The sequence below is a fragment of the Cupressus sempervirens genome, chromosome 3, assembly GCF_028749045.1.
Source record: "Cupressus sempervirens isolate cs-2001-9-10 chromosome 3, ASM2874904v1, whole genome shotgun sequence".
NCBI classification, from domain to species: domain Eukaryota; kingdom Viridiplantae; phylum Streptophyta; class Pinopsida; order Cupressales; family Cupressaceae; genus Cupressus; species Cupressus sempervirens.
The window spans coordinates 263,602,396-263,610,668 of record NC_143120.1 but is presented as its reverse complement, the minus strand read 5'-3'; positions in this window follow the sequence as shown (position 1 = coordinate 263,610,668).

Sequence of the window (8,273 nt, the reverse complement as noted above, 5' to 3'; positions counted from 1 at the left end):
CCCAACATTCTACATTGAATAAGGGCTATCATGTCTCTCTTCTTCTCATACTTATTTATAGTATATGCATGATGAATGTCATAATGAGGGGGTCTTGATTATACCTTCCATTCATGAATCTTTTTTTTTCAATTCTCTCTTTTTGTGGGGAGGATTTTCAACATATGATATTCCCTCTTTCTATTTTTTTCTAAGAGATTGCATGTTTTTAGTTGTACATGGGTACCTAACATGGCTTACTTTCCAGTCCACCCATTAGCTATATATTACATTTAAGTACTCCCAAGTTGCACTTAAGAGGGGGTGTTCTAGAGTAAATGGTTCTTTTCTATTTCACTCTTCTATTAAGTTTACTTAGGTGAACTCATCAATTAGGAGGAATTTTTTATTTTGAATATTATTAATAGGAGGATATTGTTGAGTCATCCTTTTGACTCAATTATTCCTAAGATGTGATTTGGTCCAATTTGCACACCATCCTTCTAGATTGTAGGAGGTTGAGTTCATCAGGACATTACTTTCTCCAATTTGAGACACTTGTCTCAATCTTGTTTGAGTTTCCTCCCAAATCATGCCTATATAACTAGGCTAGCTCTTTGTATTTAATATCTCAGTTATATATCAAATATATCATATAATACATAGGAGCGATCAATTCTATTATGCCTCTAAGCATTTAGATTAGAAATTGGTCTCATATAATTATTATGCAAATTTCATTTCCTATTGTTTGATCAAACTCTTTCATTATATTTTGGTTTATATATTTGTTTTCGCAAATTTTAACATATTGAAGAAATCTTACATAGCCGTGTAGGAAGAAGTACTAGGAAGATGCAATATGAGGAGCAGGTAGTGAAGTGGAAGGGATGACCAATGGAAGATTTGACCTAGTTATCCAAGGTGGAGGTTTCTTGCTTGGGTTTTCCTCAACCATTTATAACGTAATAGGGTCATTTCTCAATGTACCCTAGGTGTGTGACACAGGAGCATCCAATAGTGTAAGGGCAATCTTGTATCACCCAAAAATATGATTATTTTTAATTTATGTTTAATGTGTTTGTATTTATGGACACCCATTTGGGCCAATTAAAGATTCCAACTCTCATATCTTTGTTATTACTTTTCTGGGTTAGTGTTTTAGACCACCTCGACACATGCTAATGCAAAAAATGAGTTATTTTGTAATAAATCCATAATTATGATGAGTTGAAGGGTGTAAGTTGGAGGGATGGTTGTAATTTTAGTTTGAAGCACTCTATAAAAGGAATCAAGTCAAAAAGTTTCCTGGTTTGAAAGTTATTGTAGTTTTAAGTTGCTTGGAGACCTCTCAAAAATGCATCAAAGTAAAATTTGGGGCACTAAATGGCCTCGTATGGGCCTAAAAAATGAGTGATCATAAAATAACACTCATGTCCATATAGACATCTTAGAGATTATTTTGGAAATGTAAGTAGTTCATTAATCAAAGTCTCAAATCAAAAGTTACACCTCCCAGAAGCTGGACTACCATTTCTAGAATCTTCTAATTTTGCACCGACTTCTCACATGTTTTCTAGAACCTTCTATTTTGGTGGTGGATGCCAAATTCCTTAATATAAAGTGTATTCCTAACTCTAAACCTAGTTTGGGTTACTTAAGGTCAACTCTTGCAATATAAAGTTAGTTCAGGCAAAGTTTTCGAGAAGGTACTATGAGAAGGATTTTTCTCCTAAAATTGATAATATTGTAAGCCCATAGAGCATGTAGTGGAGTCTAATTTTGTTGTAATCAATGTAATAGAATATCATTTCTAATAATAAAATTCTTTTTTTTTGTTGTGTTCATTTTGTCCTGGGTTGTGGCCTCATCAAAGACATTGCCTTGAGCAACCTTTCATAATTATTATTGGTAATATTAGGGTGAAATTTAGACTATTTTTTCTTGTGATGTTTAAGTCACAGTTCTCATTTTCTTGCCTTCAAGAAATCTATATGAATTTGGCAGCCCAAGATAAGGAGTCCTGATTTGCACCTTTTATTCTACCTGATTTTAGGGTCAAACATCATACTACAAGTTGTTTTCAATGGTTTATAGTTCTTCATTTCCAAACATAGAAAATTACACAAATAAATAAATGCATCATATGTTAATGTACACCATCTTTAAAAGATGGAGAAAAAATGGTTAGAATCTCTCTATGGATTAAAGATCATTAAAAGAGAAATTTCTGCTTACTCCTCAACCATAACTTAGCACCTCTTAACAAGAAGATAGAGATACAATCCACCATCTTATTAGAAAATATGCTTTCAAGACTACACATACTATTTTATTATGTGGCTTCTCTCATTAAAATTTTTAGTACAATATTTTATATGTAAACAAAGAAAAACACACACTAATAACAACATGTAATTGAAGCATCTAAACATTGTTTTATTATATTGAAAGATGAAACATTGGAGATAGCTATCTAACTATGTTTATAATTCACAACTTGATTGCTACTCTCACTTTTTTAGAAGGTAGGGGCTCCAACTCTAGAAGAGCACTTGTTTCTTATAGTAAGAGATATCAAAGATATTGATATATTAGTTATACTTGGATAAGATGTCTAGAAGCACACTTTAAAAAAATAGTTCAAAAAGACACCCAAAAAATTAGTTCAAAACATGTATTAACATATCATCCTATTAGAGGAGAGAACCTTGTAGTTGAGTAGCCTAACTTGCACTTCTCAATATCTTATGTGGAAATTTTAAATTGCTCCCAACTTTTTATGGTGCAGCTCACTAGGCATCATCAAATATGATGCCACATCAACACATTTTTTTGTCAATATGTCCACAACAACTCAAAAAGGATACACATACTTGTATAGATGATGTGACAAAACACATTTGGTTACTTTTAAGAAATAAAATATACATTTATTTACTACCAACATTAGCAACTTTAGAATTGCGACCATTGATATATTATTGTAAAAAATATTAAAACTAGCAATCACACCTTAGTGTGCAATGGGTACATCGAATCTTTCATTAGTTGTTTAATATATTTTTAATATTTCATTATGAAATTTGTTCAAAATAAAATTTAATAGTAATTTTGAGGAATGTTATAACTGGACTTAAAGATTATATTCCATTCATAACATTCTTATAGAAATGTCTCTATTAAAAAAATTCTTTGATAATGCAAAATATTTCACAAATGATTGTGCAATAGTACTAGCTTTATTGATTTTTTTTTCATTGCTAATCTTCATATTTTTTTGCCATCTAGTCATTTTCATTGACATCGACACTTACAAGCACCAAATCTAATTGTTTGTCAGTCTTTGAGCCCTAAAGACCTTTAAAGTGTGTCAAGATCCAACACCGTTAGGGTTTTATCAGCATCACAATTGAATCCCCTATCGAAAATTTCTTTGAGCTTTGTAATTTTTCAATCTAAAACTCTTTTGTGTTTCCCTTACTCCCATGGTCACGATTCAAAATATGTCCAACAATTGTATCCCATATCATTGAACAAAAGCATGATGAGAAAAGTGAAGATATAAATTGAAAGAAGATAATGAATGGAAAAAATGGATAGCAAAGATATTTTCTATGGTCATCCATTGTCTATAGATGATACCAGGGATTGATCATTCAATTTAGCTCGTCCATCTCTTATGTGGTATATTACCATTGCACGATGAGTACAAGATAAATAAGTTAATCTATAAGATTTACATTTACTATTCCAATTTAAAAGATTGATATTTTGTGTAGCCATTATTTACAAAAGTGTAAAAATCCCAGTTTCATATGTCTCATGCGTGTATTTAAAATTCTTATAGTAAGAAATTTACACATCATGGAGATTATAATGATAAAAAGAATATTGTGACAAAGCTTTCACAAATCACAAACTATAGATCTTTTTCTTCTCTATTTGTAACTTTTTTTGCACATTTCCAAGTTTTGCATGCACGACAACCACACATTGAGACATTCATTCACCGAACTTTGTCAAATAATTTCTGTTGTGTTGTGCTAAACTGGTTTTACACCTAGAAAAGAAAAATCTTTTGAGAAGTTTCTAGTTTCCAAAGAATTCATTTTGTAGATATAAATGCCATCTAGTCATTGCACAAATCAACAATTATTTTATTTGAGCTATTCCTATAATAAATATGAGACTTAATATAATATTGTCAACAACCTTTATAGATTACCTGTTACAAAAAAAAAAATTAGAATTACAACCATTGATATAATAATGTCACAAATATTAACATTACAAGTATTATACCAACGACCGCTATATGGGATCCTTTATTAATCACGAAATGTTAATTGTTTCTTTGTATATTAAAAGGTTAAGAAAATGTTATTAAGGACAACCACCACGATTAAAAGGAATTGTTCATTTGGTTACAGGAATAAATAAGAATATATATTTTGGAATTGTTATTCTAGAATAGAAAATAAGTATACATTTTCTTATTGTTGTTTGAGTCAGTCAGAATTTGATGGGGAATTCACGGACCCAAAAAATTATGTTTTCTAAAATAAATTATTCCAGTTCCACCTATGTAGGTGAAATTGCAAATGTTCATTTTTGAATCAAAATTGAAATATGTATTCCTATTCACAATTCTGATTTGGTGCACCCAAAAGAAGGATCTGGTTTGGATTGCAGAGAGTATGTGTGGAAGCCTGCGGTGGGGTCGAATCAGAGGTAGAATTGTTGCTCGCGGTTTCCTTTGCCTTGAGAGAAGACATTGGTGTGCACTATGAACGGATCTCCCGAAAGATTCCCCAGGAACTCGAAATCTATTTCATCGTGTGTAGTCCCTTATGAGGAGAGCCGCAGCAGAAGATGAACATTTTATAGGTCACGCTCAAATTCACACTACAATACAAATACCGACCACGACTAACTTTAGGTCAAAAAAATCTATTGAAGAGAGCGACCTACATAGTATGCGGTGACTGTGCCGGCGGAGTTACCAGCAACAAGCTTGATTTGCATATCAATTTTGCCAAAGAGATATTCATTATTGGATTGAAACCCTGAACCTGTTTTTCATACAGCACAGGCAGAGGAGGAGACAAGCACCAGTTAAACAAACTGTAAAGAACAGGTGCACACATATATATAAATGGTAAGCAAATGAGATGAAGTATATATACCGGAGGACTGATCAAGAGAGAGCTGCAAGTGTTGGCCATTATCGAGCATCTTAGCATGATCATTTTCCCATGTGATGTCAAAGTCGTTGTAAAAATCAGCAGAAACAAGGTGGGAGAATGCGAGTTCAAGACTTAAGAGGAGGACACACGGTAACAGCTCCATTGGAAATGTAGGAATAGTGATAGAGATAAAGATGATGTGAATGTTGGATTACAGAAAATATCGACGGGGTTTATATAGGCGGGGTCAAGGAATGGAATGGAAAGGGTCAAGAAAGTTCCCTAAAATTTGTTTGTTGGAGCAGTCACTTTTCCTAGCGTGACAAGGTTTTGGGGTTTTGTTGGACGCACTGTTTAGGACGCACTGTTTATGAAAGATCTGTATTCCATTAACTGTGGGTACAGTTTCGGGGCGCTACTTAAGTATCTTCGATGTCGACATCTCACCGTCCCCTGAGCGGTCAAATGGCACATAGAACGTCTCTCTCTTTTTCTATTATTCAAATCGAGGATTCTAAGAGGGAGACTATTAGTGTTGTCATGTTATTGCAATAGTTTTAAATTGCAATGGTAGATTTTGTGAATTAAAGATGATTTTCATTTCATTCAATATGTCGGATAAAAATATATATTTATGTAGATGGTGACTATATATATAATAAAGAGTTATAGTCAATTTTGATTGCATAGCTTAAATTAATAAATAAATTTATGATTATATAATTAGTAATAAATATATGGTTTTGATACGGAATCAATTTGTGTTATGAGAAATTTGTTTTGTGTAGCATGGAAATTATCTTTACTTAATATTTTCATTGGTAAAACATAAAATGTGTATATATAGATATTAAAATAGTACTATAGGAAATATAGAATGACTTTGGAACCAAATAGCAAAAAGTGAATCTCAACTAAAATACGTGAGCAATCTAAAAAACATCCAAAGAGGGTGATAGAGAACTATCTTAAAGAAATAAATGCCTTAAATCTCATTACTTACAAGGAGAGGAGACTAACAAGCCACATAGAAAATAAACACCCAACTCAAGAACATACATTTACAAATCATTATCTAGATATGAGAAGCATAGGAAGAAAGTCCACAACCCTTACTCCTTCATAGATACTTTGCTTCTCTTTAAATTTGTAGCAATGCCCAAATTTACCATAGCTCAAGCATACTTAAGATTATATTCATTAGTATCCCACAAACCAAGGCGATAAGTGTTATTGGGTGACCTATACAAGAGAATGATCTTTTCTTGTTGGAAGATAAAACATTACAATAGCCTTTGTGGTTAATGAGATGCAATGAATCTTTGCACATGTTATGAACAGCTTCAATTTTCATTCATTCAAATTTTTCCATGAATGCATATAGACTGTTTCCTAGAGTTTGTCCATGATGGACTTCCATTGTGATCTTCAAAATATCATATGTAGATGCTAAATTTGGCTTAATTTGGATGGACAATCTATGAAAAAAACCATCTATTTCAATATGAACTTCAAATAAATTGTAACCTCTCATAGTCACTTTAGATGCATAATTAGTCTTGAATTCATTTTAAACAAATTCAAACATATTTTGAGACAAAGCACCGAAGTCCTAATATAAACAAAAATAATTAGAGAGAAATATACATAGGAAATTGGAGGAAAATAAAGATTTGGGAGACTAAGGGGAGATGATAGGATATTATATCATAGATATAAAAAGTGAAGAATGACGCAAATTATAATTTTCTAATAATGATATACCAAGTGGTGGAAATAGAAAAGTGATGTAAGAAAAGTACTTGAAGGAATGACAAAACAAGGTGACCGTGTGAGAAAAAATCAAGCTAGGCCAATATGCAAACACAAAATGAGGATTAGATAATTAAAAAAATAGATTTTTCCATCAAGTTCATACCAACTCTATAATTATTTCAAGCCCGTTATGTGAGTGGTATGCTTCCATAAATGTGATTTTTACATTACTATTTGCAAGGTAATTTGTAACTCTAATTCCTCCTCTATAGAAATGGTAATTTTAGAAGAAGTGAAGCAGTTCCTGAGATTATTAAACTATTTACTTTGATTAACAATTTGAAATCTATCAAGTAAGTTTAAAGCACTGATACAAACAATAAATGAGTCTCTTTAAATAACTGCATGAGAAATGTTAATCTACTTAGCCAGTTTGAGTCTTAATAATAGAGCCTTGGCTTCTGCAACACTATTGAAATTATCTAGAATTTTATAGGCTTTGGTTATTATAACCACACCCTCATGTGATATAAGAATGTAATTGATATGAGAAATCATTTGAAGGGGAGGGATATTTGATTCCATTGTAATATAATTGGTGAAATCCAAGATATGGAAAAAGAGAAAGGATATATAAACTTAGAATTATAGACATTAAATTTTTTGAAAAATTATTGCTTAATTTGCACTAATTACATTTTAACTAACAAAGATTGTTTCTTGAAAGATTCTTTTATTCCTTCCCCTCTATTTAAATTTTATATTATCAGAGAAGGTGAAACTATCTAAATGTCTTCGAAAATGGAATCATAATGGAGTGAGGGCTAGCTCTCAAGAACCTCTTTCAAAGAACATAGAAATGAGGGTGACTAATGAAATTTCTCTTTTCAACTAATTATAATATTATTGTAAGAAATAATAGTAAACTATGAAGTCAAATCTTTCATTTATTATATATAAAAATAGTTTAATTTAAATATTAAAAATTATGAGTAATATATTGAGTTTACATTGATTTTTGTATTCTTTTTTTTCCTTTAGATGAATATAAGAACTCTTCATAGTCACAATTTATTTTAGACATTGTTGGTTTCTTTTATTAAATAAGTGAATTATGTAGAGTTGTTACCATTTTTGTTAAGTAAATGATGTCCAAACATGTTAGTGTTTGTACTCCTTCTAATCATATGATAGTTTTTGTAAAAAGTCATGATTATTATAATTTTTAGATATGTCAATTTTTCCATAGTTATTCGGAGGACAATAACTATTTGTAAGAATTTTCCTTAGGGAAGAATTCGCCCAAGGCCAAGGAACTCAAGCACAAGCACAATAGTAGACCAAAGAGAA